The sequence below is a fragment of the Meriones unguiculatus genome, chromosome 2 (genome assembly GCF_030254825.1).
Source record: "Meriones unguiculatus strain TT.TT164.6M chromosome 2, Bangor_MerUng_6.1, whole genome shotgun sequence".
NCBI lineage: Eukaryota > Metazoa > Chordata > Mammalia > Rodentia > Muridae > Meriones > Meriones unguiculatus.
This window is the reverse complement of record NC_083350.1, coordinates 22819603-22846607: the sequence shown is the minus strand read 5'-3', so window position 1 is coordinate 22846607 and position 27005 is coordinate 22819603. Positions and strand designations below refer to the sequence as shown.

Genomic DNA, 27005 nt, shown 5'->3' with positions numbered 1-27005 from the left:
TTGCTAATTTCTTCAAGATGTTGATTTTAAATATCCTTCTCATAAGTGGACCTAGCTCAGTAAGTCTTCCTTTCCTTCACTGAAACCGAACTCTGATCTGACAGGAGGTTTTAGGGTCGCCACACTCACACCCTTTCGGGAACACTATTAGAAAAACAGCTGGTCTGAAAAGAAGTCTCCGGATCAGATCCCAAAGCCAAGACTGATGGAAAAGCAAGAGAAGCGTCCGCTTGGAGGTTCTGAGGTGAAGGGTTCGTGCAGAGAGTCGCTTCTAATGAAGGGCTGCCAATGTACTTTGCTCTCCAGGCAAAACACAAGGGGCAGACTTTGAGGTCATTTGAGATGCACTCTTGAGATGTTTGTGAGATCACACTTACTAAAATATAACTTTAGCTCATCTCCCCAGTGACAGAAGGTGCCGAGGAAGACTGTGACCTTTGAGCAATTCTTACTGGTTTTTAATTTTTTAAGTATTTATTTATTTATTTAAACAACAAAGCTGGTTGCGGTGCAAGCTTCTTAATCCTAGCATTGGGGAGGCAGAGGCAGATGGAGCTCTGTGAGTTTGAGGCCAGCCTGGTCTGGAAAGCGAGTTTAGGACAGCCAGGGCTACACAGAGAAACCCTATCTTAAAAAAATATTTTTGGGTTCTTTTTGCTTTGTTTCATGTTTGATTATTTTGCTTGCATGTAGGTCTGTGTACCAGACAGGTGCATGGATTAGAACCTGGGTCCTCTGTAAGGGCAGCAAGTGGTTTTAACAGCTGAGCCATCTCTCTAGCTCCCCTTTGAATAATTATAAAATCTGGATCTGTAAAATCTGAGAAGGTAAAAACAAGCCAGCCTCAGACCTAGTTTCTTCCTCTTTCCCTCTATCCTTCCTTCCTTCCTTCCTTCCTTTCCTCCTTCCTTTCTTTTGTACTAAACCCCGGCCTTGCCTCTTCCTCTTCCCCCCACAAGCCCCCTTTTTACTTATTTTGACTCAGGTTCTTACTAAGTTAGCCGGGATGCCCTTAACACTCACTCTGTTGCTTAGGCTTTGAACCTGTCATCCTCCTGCCTCAGCCTTTTGAGTAGCTGGGATTGCAGGCTTCCTTAACTTTTTTTTCCAGGCAGTGATGAATAGAAATCAGATAGCTTTCTAAGCCTAAATTTCTTCTGACTATTGACTTTTGCTCAAAATATTTCCAGGATTGGTCCCTCCAAGCTCTTTCCTGGTAATTGAGCTGTGGGAGTCAGGTAGGCTTTCAGGTCTATAGTCCTGCTCAGTTCATCCCAAGTGTGCAGCGTGCACTTCCGGGCTTGTTAATGATTACTCTGAATGCTGCTTCTTGAGAGCGTTGGCAGCGGTGACGTTGTACCTTTTCTCTGGTTGCAGAGGGTGTGGGAGACACTTTCTTGCACTGTGAGAAGCAGTGTACGTTTCTCTTCATTTGCAGACGGGCTCCTGGACTCAGGGGAGGACCCCCATGAGTCCTCCCTCTGCTGAGCAGGCGCTGGGCCCATCTTTGTCTTGATGGATGACAACCCTTCTGCCGTTGCCATTGCTAGAAGGCTGGGGACATCTCTGGCCGGAACAGGCCACTGTGGAGAGAAGGCAGTTAGTAGGAGAGTGGCCCGTGGGGAAGACCTATCCTGAGGAGAAAGGTAAGAAAAGCAAACGCCACCACCAACCTTCAACGAAAGCACCGACGCAAACGGTTTCAAAAGTATGATGTTAAAGGCCAAACTTCTCAAATTACACTGGTGTTGAGACATCCTACAACCGGCAGACTGTCTTATTTTTTGTTTTGCCTTTCGAGACTGTCTCACTATGTAACCCAGGCTGTACTGGAACTCATTCTGTAGACCAGGTTGGCCTCATACTCAGAGATTCACCAGTCTCTGTTTCCTGAGTGCTGGGATAAAGGTGTGCTCCACCACATCTGGCCAATCTTTTTTTTTTTTCAAGTACCGGGGGTTAAACCCAGACTTGGAGACATACTACTCAAGTGCTCTTCCACCCAGCTGTATTCCTCAGCCCTGAAAGGTTTACTTATTTTCCTTCCAGTGCTGGGAATTGAACCCAGAACCTCACACATGCTAGGCAAGTATTCTACCCTAGAGCTGCACTTCCAGTGCCCAGTTTCTTCAATACTGTTTGCTAGTGTTGGCAAGAGCCTGCATTTTCACCCAATAAGTGTTTATCACTGTTAAATGTTCTTCCCCAGGCCTGATTAATTTTTAGAGATACAAAAATGAATGTACATGGTCTGTGTCAACCTGAGACACAATTAGTACAGGGAATTTTAGAAATCATTGTTTGGAAATGTATAATTATAGAGCAAACACAAACTCTGCTTATGACTCAGGCATTGCCACCCTTGTAATGCAGCTTCAGCAGCAAATCACACATTGGCACTGGTTGGCAACGGAACAGGTAGTATTAACTTGTTAATTTTAGTACCCTGGCATTGTCTATTAATTATTCATGAAAGCATGACTTGTGTTTATCTTCGTGCCAGCTGGCAAAAATAACTGAGCCCAAGGAGGCTTCTAACACTCACTTGAGTTGGTTGCACGAAAAACGAACATTTGATTATTAGAGTAGTTTGAAAAGAAAATTGCCAAAAGCCATCTTCTACAGAAACTGTGTTGTTTTTTTCTTTCTTTGCTTTATGTTGCAATGACTATAACATAAAACGTGCTTTGTAAATATTTACTTGTTCAAATAAAAGAGCAATAAAAAAATTACTCATTCTTGTTTTGAGAACAAGGAAGTTCATGAACATAAATTGTTTTGGTGACATCAACAATGACAGACTTCAATCTCCATCTACCCCCACCCTGGGAGAGAGAGAGTGTGGTGTTTGCCCATAAAGGTGTATGTGGAGATAAGAGGTTGATGTTTGACAGGGTCTTTTACTGAGCCTGGAGATCACTGTCGGAGCTAGCCTGGCTGGGGTGGCCTGAAGGCCTCTGGGATCTGCTTACCTCTGCCCCTGGAGTGCCTGGCTCACCTTTTTATGTGGGTGCTGGGCTTGTGAACACAGTGCTCCTGTTTGTGCTGCAAGCACTTGACCCACTGAGCTACCTGCCTCCCGGAGCCCTGACTTCAGCTTTGAGGTCAATCTTGAATTTCTGTAGGGCTGAGTGGCTTCCGAGACGCTGACTATGCTCCTGAGGAAACCCTAGGTACCTACAGTGGAGGAATGAGCGTTCCCCTCTTTAGAGGCAGAAACTGAGACAGTGGCGCGAATGAGATTGCTCTTGCCGTAGGCTGAGGACAAGCCCGGAGAAATGATTAGAATTCTTGAGTTTCAACGAGCTGTTGCAGTCCCTAGGTCTGGGTTTCCCCTAAATCATGTCAGGGAACATAATATCGGCTGGAAGAGACACAGCCAGATTCTACAATATCAAAACACCAAGGGGTTTTTAAACATTTGTTATTTATTAGTACTCTTCCTGTGTCTGTATGTGTGGGCATGTGCCACAGCAGGCGTGTAGAGGTCAGAGGACAACGTGGAGGAGTGAGTTCTCTCTTACCACGTGGGTCTCATGGATGGAACTCGGAGTCTCATGTTCCGCGCAAGCGCCTTGGCTCGCTGAGGCATGCTGGCTGTCCCTCCAGCAGAGACGTGAGAAGAAAAGGCAGCTATGAAGCGCAGCTGAGTAGCTATCCCTGGATGCAGGGACTTGTTTATCTGCGTGATTATGGTAGACACTGGTATTTCTAAAAACACCTTATGAAACTCATTTTAACATGCTCAAGGAAGTAAGAAAGAGTCCTTTGTCGAGAATACTTGTCCCTTGCTTGGATGTCAGTCAGTGTAAATGTTGGAAGTGACCATATCCAAGGGTCTTATCAGCTGACCTTTCCTTTATTGTTTTAAGAAACAACATGCATGTGTAATTTAGAATAAAGGCATTTGATATTACAATTATCCATCTAGAATAGATTTAAAGTTTTTCTGCTATCTAAACATGAACATCCAACCAGCCACATGCCTTTAATACCAGTGCTCAGGAGACAGGGCTAGGTAGAGCTCTGAGTTCCAGGCAGCCTAGCCTACATAGATGGTTCCAGGCCAGGCAGGGCTACACAGTGAGACCTTGTCTCAAAACAGCAACAAACCAGAAACAAGAGCTGGAAAAAGAGTTTGTGGCTGTGTAACAAGAAATGTGCTCTGTACCTCAATCCATCACCTCTGCTGGCTCTCATTTCGGCTGTCCTAAGATTCTATTCACATTTCTTGGAAGCTGGAACCTGGACCTCACAGACTGAGAGACAGTGGTGTCTCCTGACTCAGAGTTACCGCAGGAATGGATGGGGAGACATTTTTTTTTAACTTAATGATTGTGGGTGTTTTGCCTGTTTGTATCTCTCTCTCTCTCTCTCTCTCTCTCTCTCTCTCTATATATATATATATATATATATCCAAGAGATTAAATAGACCACATTTTGCCATATTTTGTTCAGATTTTTTTTTTTTCAAAAAGGTTGCAAAAATAGTTAAAGAAACTTTTTTTTGACACTGGGTTTCTCTATATAACAAGCTCTGGCTGTCCTGGAACTCACTCTGTAGACTAGGCTGGCCTCGAATTCATGAAGATCTGCCTGCCTCTACCTGAAATCAAAGGTGTACACCACCACTTCCTGGCTCAAAGAAACTCTTATTGATCATTTACTTTCCTATCCTTATAGATGAAGAGTGATATTGAAGTGTATAATTCCTTCCTTCCTTCCTTCCTTCCTTCCTTCCTTCCTTCCTTCCTTCCTTTCTTCCTCCCTCCCTCCCTCCCTCCCTCCCTCTCTTTCTTCTTTCTTAACATGATATTGTAATGTATGCCAGGTGGACCACCATTTGAGTGTAGGAAGTACAGGCTCGAGCCACCACGCCAGGCTGCTGTGTGACAGGCATGCCATGGGGGCATGTTGTTACTGATCCAGCTGGATTTGGAGCTGCTTGCTCCTCTGGGTAACCGAATTCACAAACTTTCTTTGTACCTATCCATAGTACTTCACTGCTTTGCTTTTTATTTTTTTTAATTGAGGTAAATTATTATACCAAATTATACATAATTATATCATTTTAGTAGTTCGTAAGCAGCTGAGTACATCACATATGTGCATGATGTTGGGTAACTACCATCACTAACTATATTGAGAACTCTTTCATTATTCTTCAAATGAACTGTCCCTTTTAGAAAATAGTTACACTCTTCAGCGAATCACTGGGAGCCTCTATTCTACTTCCGTCTCTGCTTTTCTTTTTCAAGGTGCTTCATTTGAATGAACTCATGCGATGTTTGTCCTTCTGTCCTTATTTCACTTGCCACTGTTCTCAAGGTGCAGCCACATTGTTATGTATGTAAAGTTTTCCTTTCTCTTGACTGAGTAACATTAGCAACAGGCTTTTAGTAGCATAGAAACTACTGCAATAGACTGTGGAGGGAGGTGGTGAGGGACTATGAGCACGTGACGATGTCTTCCGTCTTCCGTCTTCCTTTTTCAGTATCTGTCGCCATCCCTAGCAAAAAAAAGGTTGTTCTTCCTAAATTCTTTTCAAAGGAGTTTATTAACACATGTGCAAGCTGTACTGAATGTCATCTGCAAGGGCAGGAGCTTGTTCACTGTCAAAATATCAGGCCTCTGAAAGGCCGCCAGGCTCCCCGCTCTGAGCCTGAGCTGGCTGCCAGGGTCTCCACTGGCTGCAGGCTGGAGGCGGGCAGGTGCAGAGGAAAGGGGCAACTGGATCTCTGGAGCAGCTGCTGCTTGCTGACCGGAAATAGGGTCAGCCAAGCAGGGGGTCTGGATGGTAATGGGTTCTGTAATTTCCCTCCTAGGGTGGAAGCAGTCTTTAAAATGGCAGAACCACAAAGAGAAAAATGCATCTGGGCCATTAGAGTTTGGGTAGTTTTGCTTTTCCTGCTTCACAGGATGGCTTCTGAAGTCTGGAAGACCCGGATTCTGGACTGTCACAGTTTAAAGCCAGGCATCGTGATTCAGAAGAGGCCCAGCGTCACCTTCCCGACTTCATCCTTCAGGAGAATCGGCACTTAGACATGTGTTCTAAGTGATGCTTGCACATTATTTTATTTTGCCAGGGGGAATTCTATTACAACTCCCCTTTGTTCTTCCACATTCTCACTTAGATTTAAAGCAGTTATGCGTGCTTTTCTGAACTGGAGCCCGACCTCTTGCTAGGCATCACTCATACCAACAGCAGAGGAATACATGTCTATTTTTCGGGAGCCAGTGTGTACCAGTGTCCAGTTTATGGACGCCTCAGCTAGCATTTGCAGCGATCCTGTAAAGTAGACGGCATCGTATTCATCACTGTTACTTTCTAAGCGAGGAGGCTAAAGCTGGATAGAGCAGTGTAAACAGCAAAACCGTAGCTCGGGCCGAGCAGTGCAAATGCCAGTGAATGTATTCTTACTCACTCTAGTATCAGATTATTAGAGGGGATCAAGACAGACAGGCGGCTGGAAACACCTTGTTAAACACAGGTCCAGAGGCTGAGGCCCAGACTGCCAGCAGCAGGCTCCCAACTCATGGGGCTGGTGAGCTTCAGCGAGACCTTGTGAAACATCTTCAAAGCCAGAAGACCCACATGCTTTCATGAATGGATGCCTGTGGCTTCCTGTAAACTGTTGTATGTTCAATGGCTTCACTAAGGAAGGCCTTATAAAAAATAAACATCCTGAAGAAAGGTGAGCCAAGGGGCCATATAATCACAGTTTTTCTAGAAAGTGGAAGAATGGCTTGATGCGTCAATGTGTTGGTTCATTTTGCAACCACATTCAACTGAAACTTCATGGCTGCTCCTCCTACCCGGCATCTCTTCCCTGAGGCTGCCTGAGAGCAAGATCCTGCAACTTAACAGCAAGATCTGTGTCTGCATCATGGCGTTATTGGGTTGAAAAACCCCCCAGAGTTTCTGTAACCTTCCAGAAATAAACACAAATGGAATCTCGAGGCCAGAAAAAAGCCACGTGTACAATCCTGGGTTCTGTGTGTGCACGTGAGAATCAAAACTGTTATTTTGGCACGAGTATCCTGGTATCCTCAGATTTTCCCCCCCATTTAACCAGTGTACAGTAGGTTTAATTTTAGTCTGCAATTGCCTTCTGCTCAGGCTGCATAGAATGTACTGTACAGTTGAGGCTGGCCTTGAACTGCCGTTCCTCCTGCCTTCAGCCACCGTGCGCCAATTATAGGTGAACACCACCATACCTGGCTGTCTTTGTTTGTTTTGTTTTTCAAGACAGGGTTTCTCTGTGTAGGCCTGGCAGTCCTGGAACTCACTCTGTGGACCAGGCCAGCCTCAAACTCAAAGATCCACCTGCTTCTGCCTCCAGAGTGCTGGGATTAAGGCCTCTGCCACCATGCCCAGGCTTTACCTGGCCATCTCTGTGGTTGCCTACTGTATCCATCTGGGTGGCTGCTGCTCTACCTCAGGCTTCGGGGGGTGGGAAAGGATAGTATTTTAGGCACCCCCTTAGGTGCGATGAGAGATTCGGCTCGCAATCTAGTGGCCAAGTGAACACTTCCCGACATATTCAAGGACTCCATTGCCGAGGAGTTATGTGGAAACCAAGCACAGGCTGTTGGGCGTTAACTTTAAAACTCAGCAGCAGCCTTTGGAAGCCTGGTCTCTGGAGTCTTAGGGTTGTGGCAAAGACCATCCAAGATCGGGATGGCAGATCCTCTCTGGACTCAGCGAGCAGAGCAGGGACCTTCGAGCCCACAGGATGATAGCAGTAGTGATGGCTTCCTGCACAGAGCTAGCAGCCTTCGGAGCAAAACTTCAGCTCACAGGAAAGCATGGTTTCTGCTTTTCTCAGTAGCCAGGATTGCTGTCACTCATCTGCCATTTGCAGAGGTCCTTCTTAAGCTCCATGTTAATGAGCAAACATTAGAGCTGAATCCAAACCAATTTCAGAAGGCAGAGGGTATCACAGGACACATGATCTGCTACTTCTTATCCTTTTAATGATAACTGTCTCTTGCCTCTGCCTCCCAAGCACTGGGATCAAAGACATGTGTCACCACTGCCTGGCTCTATCCCTTTGTCTTAATCACATCCTACCGTCTGACCCTACAGCAGTTACATACTGTGCAAACTTATTTATTTAAAATTACCTTGCATATATATATATATATATAATTTCCTTGCATATATATACATACATATATGTATATTATGTATACATATATGTACATGTATACTTATATATGTATATATATGTATGTATTTACATACACATGTATGTATGTATGTATGTATGTATGTATGTATGCATGTGGTCTATCCTGATGCAGAATGGTACATGTATGTGGGTCAGAGGACAACTTGGGGGAAACCTCCTCCTTCACTATGTGGGATCAAATTCAGGTTGTTACAATTGGTGACAAAAGTCTTGACCTACCAGGTCATGTTGTGGGCTGCCTTTGTGTTTTTATAAGCTCCCTTTGAAACAAAACAAGAAGATGAAAGTTAAGAAATATACAGTGCTGGGGCTTGAGAGATGTCTCAGTACTCTAGAACACTTGCTGCACTTCCAGTGGACATGGGTTTAATTCCTGGCATGCACATGGCAACTTACTGCCTCCTGTGACTCCAGGCCCATGAGATCCGATACCCTCATCTGGCCTCTCTGAGCACAAGATATGCAGTGCAGACACATAAGAACGGTTAGAACACTTGTATGCATCAAATAAGAACAAAGAAATAAAGGAAATACACAGTTTTGCTAAATGTGGCCTTCTTTTGTGTTTTCTGTTTTGTAGTGCTGGGGTTTCTGTGCAGGGCCTCATGTATATAAGTATTCGGCCACTGACCTAGGAGCCCAGCTTTGCTTGTTTCTGATTGTTGATGGCCTCCACCTCTACGGGCCCCAAACTTCATGTAATCTTTTATGATACCTCTCCTCTCCTGTCCTGCTGTGTCTTTATTTACAAGAACCCCTTTTGCCTATCTTCAGATATCCCATTTAGATACCAGCAGAGATTAGAAGGCCTAGAGACTGTCCTATTTTGATATTATCTCCAAGTCTTCTAAATTCGTTTGCTTGTAAACAATCTGCTTCACTTATTTACTCCCTCTTGTGCTAATTCTGTCACACTGGCAATAGGTTCTTTCTTTCTATTTCATTTTTCTTTCTTTCTTTTTTTTTTAATGGAAACAATACAAAGTTAACTCAACAGTTCCGGTTCTTCTCATAGTTATGGTATTGTGCTATCATCACTTGAATTCCAAGACATTTCCATCACTCAACAAGAAACCTCCTACTCATTATTGGTCACCTCCCTATTTCCTACCCACCCAGAGGACTCAAGATCAGTTCCCAGCACCCACAGCTCAGGCACTGTCTACCTCAGCCACCACAGCGCTCCCTGGATCTCACTTCCATGCTGTTTTCTTAGAAGAACAAGGTAATCAGATGCAGGGACAGTGTGCAAAGGGCTGTCACCCCTGGAAGGCCTCTGCTGCCTTTGCAGCCCCAGCCGGACACTAGCTTCACAATCACTGTTCTCATTCTCAATAAGGGCTGCTGACACCCTTTTCTGGCCTCTTCAGACGCATTATACCTGGACACACACACACAAACACACTTTAATGATTTTATAGTACACTTGCTTATCCTTACTTGTCACATTTACACAGAGGGCAAGCCCTTTGAGGAACATTTATGTTTGTATTTGTTTCTCAGATGCCTTTTCTGTGACTTCAGAAAGTTGTGCAATCAGCAGTTGTTTAATTAACATACTCACTTCTGCCCAGCCTCCCGCCTTCTCTTGCCTCACCAAAGCAAGCCAATTTCCTCAAGAAGAGACCCACATGGGCGAAGAGAATTGAGGGGAAATGGGACTGAGTAAAACATGGCTTGTGTAATCTGTCTTCACAATAGAGGAACACTCCTCCCCCATTTTCTTTTTCCTTGCTTTCCCCTCTCTTCCCCAAAATGTGTTGGTCGAAGATTCTGTGGAGGAAGACTGTGCTGATCCAAGCAAGCATCAGCTTGTTTTCTGCCTCTCTTCTGGGAGGCTTAGCCCCCACACCTGTGAGCAACAAGGACCCGATGTTGCAAGCAACTTGCAGATTCCAGGCTTAAGTGAATAGAGCAGGAGGGTCTCATGGACCAGCAGGGCATCATCGCGTGCTGAGCCTCCTAAACATGACACTGCTCAAAAAGTCTGCCGCCCTTCAAGACAAGATGGCAGAGCACTAATCAGGGAGCAGAGCGGAGGGAACCGAGGTAGTGGGCCACAAGCCCAAGAAGCTAACCCTAGTGACAGTGCACATCCTAAATACATCTGTTCTCTCAGTCATGGAGGAAACCAAGCACATTCACCATCATGGCAACATTTATTTTCTTAACAAAAACGGGACCAAGTCAGTTCTGGCCAAATTTCTTTTCTTTCTTTCTTTCTTTCTTTGATATGACTCATATAATAGCTGCATTAAAAAAATTTATATATATATATATATATATATATATATATATATATATATATATATGACACAATTTTACATGCTTTATAAGCACTTTCTTTTTTTGGAAACTGTGAGGTAGGGCCTCTGACTGTAATTGCAGTTTTATAGATGAGGACACTGAGCCATGGGAATTCAAGCAATTCTGCAGGGCTGAGCCGGTCTGCTTGAGATGCTTCCAATTTGCGGTAAACTTTCTTCTCTGGAATACATGGAAGACATGCTCACTGCTGTATCATCTAAGCTTCCGGCTTAAAAAAATATTCCATTTACTATTTGAAATCATCTCTCTGTCTCTGTCACTCTGTGTCTCTCTCTCTGTGTCTCTGTCTGTGTCTGTGTATGTGTGTGTTTTGTGTTGAGTGCTGGTAATGTCAGAGGTCAGAGTTTTGGATCACCTGGAGCTGGAGTTACAGACAGTTGTGAGCTACCCTATCTGGGTGCTGGGTGGTTGGAAAGCTGGCTCTTTTTTCACAAGAGCAGTATTTACTCTTTAACTGTTGAGTCATCTCTTCAGCCTCTCACCTTTTATTTTCGAAACAGGATCTCACACAGGCCTTAAACTCACTGTATAGCTAAATATGACCATGAACTTCTAACTCTCCTGACTCCAGTTCCCCTGTGCTAGGATTCAGGTGTGTGCCACCATGCTTGGCCACAAATTTTGAAAGGTGACAGTTTTGGACAGTACTTTTTTTTTTTTTTCTAACCCCTAAACCAAAGTGATTTCCATCAATGCACACATCTGTAGAGAATTCTATGCATACTTTAGGTTCCTGGGTCTCCCTTTTACTCAGTTACAAAAATTGGGAAAAACACATACGGGAAACAATCAAATGCATTAAAAATGCATCCCTAATCAAAGACAAAGGTCAATAACTGCCACTGTCCCTCTGTGCTGATAAAGTGGCCTTTGAGAAGTCTGATAAGATCCAAAGCAAACAAACAGCATCTCACAGAGCTCTGCAGAAAATACCTCCACCCTCAAAACAGAGGCTTTGAATTGAAGGTAAAACGAGTTCCTGGGTATAAAGGGACTTTTTTTTGTGGGGGGTGTGTGTTCAAGACAAGGTTTCTCTGTGTAGTCTTGGCTGTCCTGGTCTTGCTTTGTAGACCAGGCTGGCCTCCAATTAACAGAGATCCACCTGCCTCTGCCTCCCAAGTGCTTTGATCAAAGGCTTGTACTACCACGCCTGGCTTATAAAGGGATTTTTTTTTTTAAAGCATTTTATAAAAAATACTGAACATATGCTGCATCCTGAATAACTAAGTGTGAAGTTTCAGGTGTTCATTCTCATTGGAGCCCTTCATGAAGTGCTGGATATGCATTGTTTCTGTCTTTTAACTTAATAAAGTTTTATTTTTCCAAATGCACAGTTGATTGAACCTCTTGGCCAGCAGCTGGGGCATTTACATTGTGTGTCTGGTGTAAACTTCTTGGGCTCTGTACCTTGAAACCTGCTTTGAAACCTTCCCTAAGCAGCCCTTGCAGGGCCGTGATGGTCAAGGAAACCTTTACCTTCTCGGGGATCACAGCTGGAGTATTAAGCTTGTAACTGGGAACCTCCTGGCTGAGTTTGCCATTTGTGGCTTTGTCTAGCAGGACTAGACCGTTGAGCCTGTTTGGAACTCTGCCTTTGGACCACTTGCTTTTGGCCTTGACTCCAGCCAGATTCACTACCTGTATCTCTGCCTTTCTTGGCCGACTTACTGGCATCCTTCTCCTTGTCCTTAGCCAGCATGGCAAAGCTCGGAGAGCCACTGCCGCCCTGTTGGGATACTGGACAGAGAAAAACCCTTTGTTCATCTCTTACTTGGCTCTGTGATACTTCTATTTCCTGAGTTAGGACTGTGGATTGTATTACTGCTGGTGAGATGGCTTTTTGTTTTTCCTTGTAGATTCTGGATTGATGCTGTAATTATATTGAGGATTATTAAGAGGACAAAGTCCTCTCTGGGCTGTTGAGATGGCCCAGTGAGTAAAGACACCTGCGGCCTACTCTGACACTGGAGTTGGATCCTCATATCCACACCATGGTGGAAAGAGAACCAATTCCAAAAGTTTTCCTCTGCCTTCTACATGCATGTGTATGCCTGTGTACATATAAATGAATATAATAAAAAATGAAAAGGTCTTTCTATGTAGAAATATACATTGATATTAGTAGATATTAAACACTAAAATAAATACTATTTTTTCTTAAAATCTGCATTTCAAAACATCCATTTTTTTTCTTTCGGTCTTGGTTTGTTTTTGTTTTTGTTTTTGTTTTGTTTTGTTTTTGAGACAGGGTTTCTCTGTGTAGCGCTCATTGTCTTGGAACTCACTCTGTAGACCAGGCTGGCCTTGAACTCAGGGATATGCTTGCCTCTCCTCCTGAGTGCTGGGTTTAAAAATGTGCGCCACTATACCCCGCTGTTTGGACTGTTATTTAAACAATAATGTAGGTGCAGGGTTTGCTGAGATGGCTCGGCAATGAAGAGCGAGTACTCTCTGGTAGAGGGCTAGCCTTCAGCCTCCAGCACCCCCATCAGGCTGCACGGCTCAGGGGGGGGGGCACCTGCATTCCTATGCACACATCCACCCCCGTACATATAACGTACGTATGTATGTGTGTATGTGTGTGTGTGTCCAGAGGCAGAGGCAGGAGGATCAGAAGTTGAAGGTTATCCTTGACTAGCTATGCAGTAACAGTTGGAGTGGGCTGAGTAAGATCCTTTCAATACAAAGCCAAAATGCAGAGGGATCCAAGAAAATAATGAAATAAATCAAAGTATGGGCTTGCGCTGCTTCTGTTTTCCGGAGGACAGAATAGAGCCTTTAGGATACAGCTCTGTGTTAGCCCCTGAGCCAGGAAGCAAGTTTGAATCTAAGTAGCAACCAGCAGCCAGTCTTCATTATACAAGAGGACTTTGCAGCAATGCCCTTCCCACCTTGGAGAGGGTTAGGGGTTCTGCTAGAAGGGACACTCGTTGCAGTGATTTCCTACCTAAGATCTGTGAATTTGGAGAAGTTGCTTGAGAATATTTCTGATAGAGATTTATGTTTTGTTTTGTTTTTTTTTTCTAGCAGACTTATATTTTCACACACACACACACGCACACACACACACACACAGTTGAGCTTAGCCACACTATTTTTTAAATTTGTGGGTACAGGATTCTATTGTAGTATATTTTTTTGTTTGGTTGGTTTGGTTTGGTTTGGTTTTTTGAGAAAGAGTTTCTCTGTGTAGCCTTGGCTATCCTGGAATCACTTTGTAGACCAGGCTGGCTTTGAGCTTACAGAAATCTGCCTGGTTCTGTCTCCCCAAGTGATGGGAGTACAGGTGTGTGCCATTGCAGCTGGCAGTCTCTTTTTTTTTCAGCCCAAATACAGATTGTGTGTGTGTGTGTGTGTGTGTACTGTGACAAAAGTGTAATAAATATTTATTTTATTTATTTAGAGGCAGAATTTCTCTGTGTAGCACTGGCTGTCCTGCAACTTGCTCTTCTACACCAGGCTGGTCTTGAGCTCATAGAGATCTGTCTGCCTCTGCCCAGCGGTAAATAAAATTTAAAATACAACAAGTAATTTAAAACAAATTACTTACTATGTGGAAAATGGGTGGATTGCTAAAAATATGCACAGTAATTAAAATTACTATGACCCGCACTTCAATCTTTTATTTACTTACCTATTTTTGTGACACTGGAGCTTGAACCCAGGGCCACTGACCTGCCTCTCCAGCTCTACCTCTGTAAAAAGGATGGCTGAGAGTGCTCAGACAGCTGTGTGCCAGACTATTTTAGTTACAATGCAAGGCACCCCGAGTTTTGATTGTTTGTTTGTTTTTGAGACAGGATCTCCTGTGTTTCAGGTCGGCCACTAACCCCCCTATCCCCTCCCCGCAATGTTGGGATTATAGGCATGCCCCACCAGGGCTGGTTAATGCACGACTTCGGAGGAACCCAGAGCGTGCCACGCCCTCACCTGCTCAGAGTTTAATTTTGATGAAAGCTGGTGTTAATAAGTTTGGCAGTCTAGCGTCCCTTTGTGGTTAAAATGCTACATTGTGTTGGATTTCAGAAACCAAAACCTCCACAAAATGTGCCTTTAAATGTAATTACTGGGCTGGAGGGTTCGTTGGCTTAGCAGTTAAAAAGCACTTGTTCTCTTGCAGAACACAGGGGTGTGATTCCAAGCGCCTGCGTGGTGGCTCACAACTGCCTGTAACTCACTCCCACGGGATTCAACACTCTCTTCTGTCCCCAGTAGACACTAAGCACAGACATGCAGGCCAAACCCCTGAAACGTTTTAATCATTGTCACTTGCGAATTTTCTTGTAGAGTGTCAGTTGTCCTGGAACAGAGAGACCTTCTAGAAGAGGAGGTACTTTGGAACCAGGAGAGTCCTAGGCTAATGGGAACCACTTGGGACCAACGAGGTGCACCGTATGTGTGACCAACGAGGTGCACCGTATGTGTGACCAGGTCATGGTTCTCACGGAGCCTGCACTGCTGTGGAAGAAACAGGCCACGATCAGCAGTTATGTGCACCATCTAGAGGCTTAAGCAGGAACAAGAGGTGGTTACTGTATAGGAAGAGAACTGGCTATTTTGTTTTTAAAGTTTCATTTTAACTATGTGTATATGTGTGGACATGTGGAGCAGAAGTTATTGTGGGTTATCTGATGCGGGTCTCAGGAGCAGAGGTCCTGCACAAGAGCCACAAGTGTGCTTAACCACTAAGCTACCGATCCGGGCCCCTTGGTGGCTATATCAGACAGCACGTTTGATTATTTCAGGTTGGAAAGTGAGTGGAAGAGCATGTAAGAGCTGGTCATATGACTCTAGGACAAAGATAGAAGATGAAAATCATTTCACGTGGAACACGTGGCTCACGTTAATGCTTAAGGAGATCTGTTTTTCTTTTCTGCGAAATTAAGTAGGCTCATGCTTAGGTCAGGCCAGGCCACAGAAACTCAAGTAGCATTCAGCCTCTGTGCATAAAGGAGAGGCCGAGGAGGAGAAAAGGAAGTGACTGTTTGAGTTTTCAATTTAGGTGGGTTAGGGAGGCTCAGCAGCCAAGCAGGCCTAGCTCACATGACCTGCACTTCAGCGTTGGCAGGGATGGGGCACAGCTCCACAGCGTCACCCAGAAGGTCTCATAGTCACAAATCAGGTAAAACTGGACCCTGGGCTAAGACAGAACAAAGACTTTGAGGGTAAGCCAATGTAAACGAAGCTGATGTATCCTCAGGAGCGCACATTTTAAAGCCGGTGCTAATAAGTATGGTGATCTATTGCCATCTTGTGGCTGAAATGCTCAACTACATCATGTTAGATTACAGTCAAAACCCTTCTGTTTCTTCACAAGTTTAATTGTTAACTCAGTTTCACTTGACAGTATCCTCAGGCATGGTCAGCCAGCTGTTTCAGGTTTTCTGGGGCAGAATAACAGAGGTGGTTCATCTTGGTGATTATTTGACTGGATCTTCAATCAACTGAAATACAAGCTACTGTACACTCCTGTGAGGGATTATTATCTATCTATCTATCTATCTATCTATCTATCTATCTATCTATCTATGATATGACTCTTTGAAGCAGGAAGACTCACTTTAAATATGTGTAGCCTCTTCTGGTGTCAGCCCAGACAAAAGGACATGGAAAAACTTTTGCTTTTTGCCTGTTTGTCTTAACTCTTGATGGCAGGTTCATCTACCCTGTTGTTGTGACCATTCCTCGGTGTTATTGGAATCATCTTCTTTGGGCTTCCAACATAGAACCAAGACCAGCAGCTCTGCACAAACCCTGGGGGCTTCCAGCACAGGACTAGGATTTCTGAGACATCCAGCCTCACAGACTTGGCTTTTCCAAGTTAGAAGCCATTGCTGGACTGCACAGAGCGGATCATGTCAGGCACGCTAACGTATCCCCCTTAGTGTGTGTATGTTTTTATTTATTATGTATCATGCATATTCATTCTGTGAGTTCTCTCCCCTTAGAGAACCCTTACTAACACACATTGTGGTGTCAGGAGTGGGGTACTGGCATGACAGGCCTGACCATATGGCTTTTGGGAGGACTGTGGAAGCAATTGGAGTTTTGGTCTAACAGAGGTCATCGAGTGCTCAAAGCTTAGTGTGCTGTGGGAACTTGAAAAACAATGCTGAGAGCAAAGCAGACAATCAGGGCCTGGGGTCAAAGGCATGTGCCATCAACCTGGGTAAAAAAAAAAAAGTGTCTTTAATGTAGATTCTAAGCACTGGAGCTAAGAGAAGGAGAGATCCTCAGGAAAGAACAAGTAACACCTAAGTGAGGCTATGGGCTTCTCCTGGGAGAGTTGCAATTAAGCTACTACAGATGCAATTTTGGTGGCTCTCAAGTAACAACTCAAAAGGTTTTTAAGAAACTTAACCCTTCTTCATTTTTCCTCTCTTTTTAATAAGTGAGATTCTGGGGTGTTTCTGCAGGTGTTTATAATCTTATAAAGCAAAATCAGGAGCCGTTAGGGGTGAGCGATTGGTTTAGGACATGCCTTTTACTATAAAGAAGGCTTCTGGTGAGATTCTTAGAAAACTGTGGGTTAATAATTGGGAAAGAAGAAAGCCCCTAAGTAAAAGCTGTTACATGTGCTGAAATTCTTGGTTGATGGTGTTTGATTAATGGCCCCCATCAGTTCATATGGTTGGGTACTCCCTCGTTGGTGAAACTTCTTGGGAGGGGTTAGGAAGTGTGGTCTTGTTGGGGAGGTGTGTCTCTAAGAACAGGCCTGAGGTTTCAAAAGTCTAGTGCAAATCCCAGTGTTTTCTCCCTGTCTTCTGTTTTCAGATCAAGCTCTCAGCTGTTCCTTTTCTCCATGCCTTTCCTCAGCCACCATGGACTCCAATTCTCTGAAACTGTAAACCCAATTAAACACTTTCTTTTGTAAGTTGCTCTAGTCATGGTGTGTTTTTTTTTAATTTGTTTTTTGTTTTGTTTTGTTTGTTTTTTCAAGACAGGGTTTCTCTGTGTAGTCTTGGCTGTCCCGAACTTGCTTTATAGAGCAGGCTGGCCTCGAACTCACAGAGATCCTCCTGCCTCTGCCTCCTAGAGTGCTGGGATGTCAGGTGTGCACCCTGTTGCCTGGCTGGTCATGGTGTTTTATCATAGTGATAGAAAAGTAACTGAGAAATCCTGTGTCTCAGCTGGTGAGAAGATTCAACCAGACTCTTGGGCCCCCATAATTTACCCTGCATTTCAATTCTCCTCAATTCCAATTTATTTCTCACTCAAGTCAGGGCCTGTGCAGAGGATGGAAGGAGAGTCAGGTCTCTTCTCTGGTATCTTTTCAAAAGCAGCACCGGTCCAGGAATGCCTGTGCAGACACCAGCACAGTGCCTCTCAGCCTCTCCCTCTCTCTCTCTCTCTCTCTCTCTCTCTCTCTCTCTCTCTCTCTCTCCTTAAAAACACATATCAGCCACCAGAAGAATAACAAGGAGATGAAAACCTTGGGCTCATTTTTCTCATTCAGAATCAGATCATACGTAGTAGGGTATACATAAAAAAGCAATGTCTGGAAAATGTCAGCTGTGCTTTATTGTCAGCAAACAGGATATTTTGACTAGTTGTACAATTTACAACTACTAAAACTTTCAGGCATAGTGATGCACCCCTGAATTCACAGTATGAGGAGTCACAGTGAGGAGGATGGGGAGTCCCAGACCAGGCTGGGCTACAAATAGAAACCCTGTCTCAAAACCCAAACCAAACAACAACTAACAACAATAAAAGAGTGAAATTTATTTACCCTCAAAATAAATGTTCAAAAATGTTGAGTCCTGTAATTAGTGCCAAAGACAGCACACAAACAATGCCACTTACCTCAAATTTATGCTATGTTACATCTCTCTCTCTCTCTCTTCTTTTTTTTCCTTCCTCCTTCCTTCCTTCCTTTTTTTTTTTTTCACTTTTGGTTTCTCAAGACAGGGTTTTGCTGTGTAGCCCTGGCTGTTCTGGAACTCACTCTGTTGACAAGGCTGGCCTATGAACTTAGAAATCCTCCTGAGTACTAGGATTAAATGCGTGCGGCACTACCGTCTAGCTGTGCTCCACTTTTCTATATTGAACCTTAAAGTAAACTATATTTGATTAGCTTTAGGTGCTTGACCTATATAAAGTGTGTGGAAAAAAAAAAGCTTTGATCTCAGTGAAAGCAATCGTTCCTATCCTATAGTACGCACATTAGAAATCCTTTCTACTCTGGCCTGTCTTTTCCAGCAGCTCCAGGTGACCCTAGGTGTGTGTGTGTGTGTGTGTGTTTAGTGGGCATAGAATAACCCTTTGTTGGAAAGCCTTGGTTGTATTTGTAAGATTTTAGCCACATTATGTTTATTCCATTCATTGTCATAAAACTAGCTGTTTTCTCAGTATTGTTCCTGCTCTTTAAATGTGTTAACTGAATCTTAAAGTGACGTAAGGCCCTCAGGGGTTGTGTTGTCCCTCAAGTCCTGGTGTACTGTCGCGACCGCCTCGACCAGCAAGAGCAAGGAAGACGCAACCACCAGCTCTTCCTCAAGCAGCTTATTCAGGTCTTTGTAAGCTTCTTCTCCCCCAGTACCCCAGGCCCTTCCCAATTATATAGGCAACCACATCAGCCAATCACAGCCAACCACGCTCACTCATCAGACCTGCAGCAGGCAGCCAATGGGCCAGTGTCACGCTCGCCTTGACCAAATATGGACTTGTTTATCAGCAGTCAGTACATCCGGCAGGCGCCATCTTTTAGGCTCGGCAACTTAATAGCCTAATAGCCACGGCTTGCCACAGTGTACATATCCTTTCTCCCTCTTCAAATCTGGCCCAAACTGCAACAGCTGTTACATTATTTTTCTTCCTAGAGACAGCTCTTAGGGCTTCATAAATTCTAAGGTCTTGCTGTACTACGGAGTGACAGGACACTCCCAGCCAAGCCTATTTCCTTTTCTTAATAATTCGCTCTTTCCTGGCAGTGCATAGCTTGGTCTGTTAGTCAAATTAAAAACATAGAACACATGGTTTCTATTCCATTTCTTATTCTATACATGTGGCACTGGGATTCTGCATTCAAGTGAAATGTTTAGGGTGAGTTCTGTTTAAGACTCTAAGGTGAATGTATGTTGGGAAACCCTGCTGCTCAGGTCACAGGCCATCATGACTGAAAAGCCCTGAGCTCAGAGAGAAATGAAGGACTTCATTTGTCACTGGGCCTTTCTCTTCTCTGCTTGGAGAGCTCAGATCCCCACATGCTCTACCTGAGGCATGTCACATAGTCCTTAGGGAAATTACAGGTTCAACTTCCTTTCTCCCCAAGCCTCTGGGATTCCTGGAATGCCTCTCCATCAAATGAGGCATTCCAGCACCTTAATCCTCCAGCCAAGGATGTATACCCAACCCTGGAAATCGCTACTCCCTCTCCAAAGTTCTATATAACCCTTTTCGCCCCAAATAAAGTTGAACTGCCTTGATGAAGCTGATTCTGGAAGTAAGTCTGTTGTACTCCTGGCCATCCAAACCCTGCCCCAGACCTCTGCTTCCCTTGTCCTCAAGGACTGGTGGTCAAGAGTCCTCAAGAAAAGGGAAGACCCACACATGTACACATGCTTCTTTGATTCTGAGATCACACCTTCCTTGCTCAGTTTCTGACTCTGACTTGTGTAGATCCCAAATGTGAGTGAGTTCACTCCTGTTTGCTCTTAGTGTGTGGTTTATTCCACTTGGTATAATGCCCTCCCTATTCGTGTCTGTTACTGCAAATGACTGGATTTCTACCGATTTTCATGCAGAGTTTTAAACTTTCTTGTCTTCATTTATTTCTTTCCCTCTCTGCTTCTCGGTCATTGCAGTCACTTCTGGGTTTGTTTCTGTTTTTAAAATTTCTTCAAGCTGAGCTGTGTCGTGGTGGTAATCCCAGCACCCAGGAGGCAGAGCTCTGTGAGTTCGAGGCCAGCCTGGGCTACAGAGCGAGTTCCAGGACAGCTAGGGCTTAATAGAGAGATGCTATTTTACCCTTGCCTCCAAAGTTTTGATTTGACACTGGACATTGTGTATATAGTATGGCAGAGGGTCATATGTTTATAATTTCTTAAGGTGCTTAGCATTTTCCAGCAAGCAGCTAAGGTACTTGGAAGGTAGTTTAGCCTTTTGTGTTTACCAGAAATGGATTTTACTAGTTATTTGCATGTTTTAGCTCTCACACTTAGTTTGACAGGCTGGTGAACACTGTTATATTATTTTATCCACAGAACTATTGCCGCAATTCCCAGACAGTATAAATATATGTTTGAACTAATATTACTTCATATTGTCATTTTATCAATGAATGTCATTGATAAATTAATAAAATAAATGTCATTGTATCAATTTTATACAATCAAACAAATTACCAAGTATTTACATGTTCTGACACAGCTTGAAAGGTATGTAAAAATCTTAGATATTTGCTCAATTTATGACCAGAAACCTTTCTCTCTCTCATTTTCTCTTTCTCTTTCTCTTTTGCAAGTGAGGTTGGGAAGAGAAGGGAAAAATTATATTCAAACAAAAAAGATGGTAACAACTCATATGTATGGAAAATGGTAAGAATTTCAGAAATTTTATGAATATGAATTATTTAGCTGCAATAAAGTCCCTGTACCTTTGGAAGATTTACCAAACAAGAGCATATTGCACATTCTCTGCATGAGAAGAGTTTACTAAGGAGAGCACTGCCGTACTTTATCAGTCTTGAGATATTAAAGGCATGCTTCTGTAACTATGTAGACTTTCAAAATGGAAGTTCCCAACAACAGCCCAAAATAAGATATAGAAAGGCATTACATAATCATGCTAAGGCTTAGTTGAGAAAAAAAAAAAAAAGAGAGCAAGAGAGAGAATAGTTAGGCAAACCTGATGTGTACTGTTACGAATGTAGGAGATGGAAACAAAATGAGTCATCAATTTACTCTAGGGTCCTATAGTATTAGTAAGTACATGCTGTAAGTGCTGACTGGGAAGAAGCTTTGTTAAGAGTTTAAATCGATTGACCCTAACCCAAACAGACGGTTAAAATTCCATCAAGCCTGTGGCTCAGGAAACCTCCTCAGTACTCATATGCAAGCAACCTTAGATCTATACCCCAAACCAAAATGTTAGTTAATTATATTCAACAAGTTGGGTCTTGTCTCAAGGTCACTTCCAAGGTGGTTGTATCAACGTTCGTCAGACACATCGGTTGTTTCTAGGGCTGAAGCACAGCTTCGTTTGAAGATGTTCCCTCTTCGGATACCAGAGCTGCTTCTGCTAGAGGGTCCTTGTTGCATCTGTGACAAGGCCCAGGACAAAGGAACAACAAACAGCTTAGAATCCATGGAGTGTGACCCATGGCTTAGCACCACCACAGTGGTTGTGCCTCGGAGAGCTGAGGACTGCATGCTGTCATGACGCTTCTCGCTCTGCTTCCTGCCCTCACGGTCATCACATCCCTCCTAATCTACTGGTTGTACAAAAACTCTAAGGGGGTTTCCATCCCTTGACTGGGCAGTGTCCTTGGCACTTACGATAACAGTGATTGATGTTTTTTTAACTGTTGTTACTGGAACAGATTAATGACTCAACCACCACCCTCAGAAAGAATTTGGGGATGCACATTGTTAGTAGAGGTAGGTTAAGATGTTTTTGTTACTGGCTTTGATGTAGAAAATCTTGGGGAACAATTTAAAGTTCAGAAAGGCACACTCTATAATTGGGCGAGGGATTTTTTTTTTTTGAGGTCAGGGGGGCAAGAACAATGGCAGCTTGACTAGTACTTGCTGAAGCTAGGTTGGTGATCAAGGTGATGATTCATTTCTTGTACCTGTTTTTGCCGTGTGCTTCCTGGTATGACTGAATTTAAAATTGTTAATGAGTATGTGTGTTTAAAGTATATATAACTGATTGTTTTTTTTATACATAAACATTTGGATTTGTGATTTTTTAAAACTTTTTTTTATAAGATTACTTTTTAAGATAAATGATACAATGATTAATCCTTTCTTCGTAACTGCAAATTGCAGCCTGCCAGTAAAAAACTGAGAAAAAGACCTCGCTTGCTTATACTTTGTTAGTTTTTGCAAGTTGCTTAGACACAAATGCATGGAGTTCTTGAGAATATATTTTTTTTTTACCTGTAATATGTAAAATGCTTAATCATGCAAAGGTATTGGGGAACATACTTTTTGTTTGCTTGTTTGTTTCATTTTGTTTTGTTTTTTTAAACATAAACTCATTGTAATCATTTACTTGAAGAAAAATACAAAGTAACCACATTATGATTTTTATAATGGTTGAAGGATTTTGCTGGGATATATAAGCTGTAGGAGGAAAGATACTAAAGTCGGAGCCTGGCTTCATACACCAAGCATGTGTGAGTGTGTGCTTGCTTCACATCATTGGCGACCCCACATCCCTTCCTTGGCTGGAGCTGGCCTCTGACGCCTTTGCCTTATGGAGCAGACTTCAACTTCACAAGCTGCTGCACCTTTGGTTCAGCGGGAGCTGTGGCTTGTGCAAGAACTGCAACGCGGTGGCCAGCACTACGGCAGCCAGGTTCTTCATGAAACTCAACTTACACAGCCATATCCAGCCATTAGCCGTCTGAGTGAACGGTGCCGCACCACCAAAAGCCTGCCGTGAAAGATGAACTCCTTGTTCCTCCACAAGTTATTTTCCGTGATCTCACTGCTGAGCCAGCCCCATATTTCGTAAGTTCCTGTACGCGTTTGCTTAAGGTCTAACTGGTTGGATCGCGTGTAATAAGGACTCTCACAGTCTCAGGTTGTGTTCCTTAAATAGGGACAAGGCACTTCACCTGAGCCTTGTTCACTTAGTAAAGAAAAAACCAAAACACCAAAACTCACACTCTCTCTGACTTATCACCTTGATGCAGGGTCTGCTAAGATACTGGACCAGAAACTTGCTTTTTTGGTTAGGCTGGTTGGTTAGCAAGTTCTCTGGATCCACCAATCCCTGACCCTAGTACTGTAGTTATGAGCCTGCACAGCCACATCTGCATTTAAAAAAAAATGTAAGTCCTGGGGATTTGAACTCATTCTTCCATCCTTTCAGAGGCAACCACCCATACCTACTGTCCTATCTCCCCAGCTTCAATTCTGCCTCAGTATACAACCATGTGACTGATACTTGACTCCTTTATATAAGCTGTCTTTAGATAAGTTCTTGTGTCATTGCATTGTTCAGTTAGTATTCCAGAACACAGCCAGGATATGGTCCCTAGGGGTTTACATGAGGACATTTGCATGAGGCTTGTAAAAGGAATGAATTATTCTGTATATATTCATTAAATACAGGAGATTATTATGGTAACAGTTATTCCTGAACCAGTTATTTTTCAAGTAAAAGACACAGAAATTTGTTAGATTTATAATAAGCTTTAAAGCACTAGGGCTGGGCAGATATCAACTCTCTAAGCCATCTTGTCTGCTTCCCATCCAAAATCCCAAATACTTGCACATATTCCATTTGGCAGCTTCTGGTTCATCAGGCCAGTCCTCAGAGCAAACTGCTTTTGGCCAGGTGCTCCTGACTACCCCTTGGTGACCTCCTGTCTCTTCTCTGTCTCTGTCCTTTCTCTCCTGTGCTCCTTCTGAGACCCCCAAGCCCCTTAGCTCTGCCTACCTCTCTTCTGTCCAGCTTAGGCTGTCAGCAACTTTATTAATCAATCAACTTTAAATTAGGTAGAGCAAGGTTTCCACAACAAAGACAAGTACATTAGAATGTGCTCTTCTGGGCAGCAACCAGATCCTGGGGGCCAGTATTAGAATACATAGCAACAGACCAACCCCATCAGAGGCTGACTCAGTTTCCTTCTTGCTGTGACCAAATATCAGACAAGAAGCAACTTAAAGGGGGAAGGGTTGATTTGCAATTTAAGAAGAGCTCATGGTGAAGAAGAAATTGTGGCAGTAGCATGAAGCAGTTGGTCACATTGCGTCCATTCAGGAAGCAAAAGGAGGTGGGGGTTCATGCTTTCCCTGTCTCTCTCTATTTAGTCCAGGGCTGCAGCCCGTGAGATGGTGCTGCTCCATTTATGATTGGCCTTTTCATCAACATAATCTAGCAACTCCCTTACAGATGTTCTCAGAGGTTTGTTTCTGACGTGACCCCATACTCCATCAAGTTGGCAGTGTCAACCATCACAGAGGCTCTTAACTTTGACCACACAGTTCATCTGGAAAAAATCAATGTCAATATGTAGAGAGTTAAGTATTTAAATCAGATTGGCGTGACCACTACTATCAGGAGCTCTGTAAATGACTTTTATGAATTCAAGTTATGGATTCTTCACTTACTATCCCCATGAGCCTGTCTCCCTGTGAAATGGAGATAGTCACGGGACATAGGGTTTTAGGAGGAATCAATGGACACAATTTTCTTAGCTAATTACCAAACATGCAGTCATTATGCAATAAAGGCTGTTCTCATGATTTCTTTTCTCATCTTAGTGAGGGGTTGGCATTGCTTAAGTGCTCTTCATTGCCTGGGGCATTTATGTAAAACAAAAAAATCACAATTTCCAATTGTCTTCCCTATTCAGTGATAATCTTGCTGCTTTATTTATAGATTTCATAGATGAGACACAGATCACTGAGTGCAATTTTTCTCTCCATCTGGAATGTGCATTCTACTGTCATGTGCTGTTTGAGAAGCCATCTCTGGAAGTGGACTTTTTCTCCCACCCTATTTTGGACCCAAGTGTGTTTGTCTCAAGGTGTCCTCCAAGGGCCTTGTGCCTCTAACTCTGTGACACGGAAGGAAGAGAACAGCATGTAAAAACTCGAGGACATCTGGAAGGTGACCATTTCCAACAGAGGCTACTGTCAATAAATGTGTTTGCAGTATGAAAGAGAGGCAGGAAGTTCAGCCATGGAGTTCAGCCATGAACGGTCAGTCAAGAACTCCAGCTGTCTGCCTTAACTTCTGCAGCCAGTTTTAGTCGGATGTTGGTGAAAGGGTTAGACTAACTTTGTAACCTATATGTCTTCTAAAGCCTATAGTTTTGAGTTTTAGGTTCAGGTTAAGCTAAAGCCTCTTAGTACCTTTCCAGAGAATGGAGAAAAAGACCAGACCCTTGTCTTCAAGATAGTGTTTCTTAGCAACCAACCCAGATGGTCCCAATTCTTCTTCTGAGTAGCTCCTGACCTCCAGCCAAGAGCCCGCAGCCCTAATCTTCAAGGATGAGCTAACCACCCCCACCTTCAATTGCAGCTGCATCCACACTTGGCAGGACTGGCCAAGCTTGAGCACCTAAGACTAACCAATTATCTTATTTGATAGCTTCCTCGTCCAATCCTAAATTGCCAAAACTGCAACTTCAAATTTCCTACAATTTTTCTTTTAAAAAACCTAAAGTCTTTGTCTCCAGGTGCCACTCTTTGCTGACCGGCAGGGGTGACCCCATTGCACAATGGTTAATAAACCTCTTACTTTTGCAATGAGTCATGGTCTGTGGGAGTTTCTGAGAAGGGCGCGATCTTGAACTCCTGAGCTGTGAGACCCCAGGTCTTACATTGGGAGCTCCTAATTTGATGGTGTCATCTCTGTGTGTCACTGATTTTGATACAACAGGGCTTCTCTAGTGATGTCTGATGGATGTTTTGAGTACTCAGTTTGATGATGTGTCCCCCGTCTATCATCACTTGCTCTTTATCATTCATTTAGTTTGCTTGCTGTATACTCAACAAACTAACTCATTCAAAATTGAAAATATGACTACCATAAATCATTCTCAAGACTGTACTGAATACCATCCCACATTTATAGACTTATCTGTCATGTACTTTGAACTAAAGCGTGTTTCTCCAGTCGTGGTCCTTAACGCAGTCACCATCACCACTGCTAAGAATGCATATCTGTAGTCTCATCACAGACCTGCACTGTCAGTTCTTTTCTTTAGGGACAAGTGCTCAGTGACTTAAAGTCTTCTCAGGAAGGCTTAAGTTTCCCTGGACTTTCGCATTTTTCCCTTTAGAAATATCCTGCTAGTGAAGTGAAATCATTTCTCTGATGTTTGGAGAGACACAAGAGAGTGAATGAGCACTTAGCCTGATTGCACTTTCCCAGGAGGACTAGGGTGTTAGTGGAAACAGCATGGCTAGAGTTCACTTGAGAAGACTTCCTGTTGAGTGAGTCGGGTGCATTTTGTCAATATTTGCTTCAGTTAGTGCTTTCAAGACTTAGAAGATACATTTAAAAAAAAATCACACATTAACTCATCCAATCCTATTGCCACTGAGAGAATACGTTCCCCTCCCTTTAAAAGGAAGAACTTCATAGTCTAAACACCACTGGCATGAGCTTGTAAGTATTTTTCCTTTTTGTATTGATTGTAAAGTTTAATATCCACTGCACAGTCTTCCTCTCCACATTTTGAAGCTCTTAAGTGTTAAAATCAAGAGATTAGACTGATCTAAGCAGATAGGAAAAGACAGAATATGATATATATATCATCTATTTATATATGATAAAACTTGAAAAAAATAAAGA

General features: G+C 43.3%; 1 long non-coding RNA gene across 1 annotated transcript in view; it reads left to right on the top strand.

The window, feature by feature from the left end:
- Positions 1-1402: 1402 nt before the first annotated feature.
- LOC132652099 (uncharacterized) overlaps positions 1403-27005 on the top strand; it is a 64516-nt gene continuing 38913 nt past the window's right edge. Inside the window, exon 1 of the long non-coding RNA XR_009589588.1 lies at positions 1403-1646. This is a non-coding gene — a long non-coding RNA (uncharacterized LOC132652099). The remainder of the gene's footprint in view (positions 1647-27005) is intronic.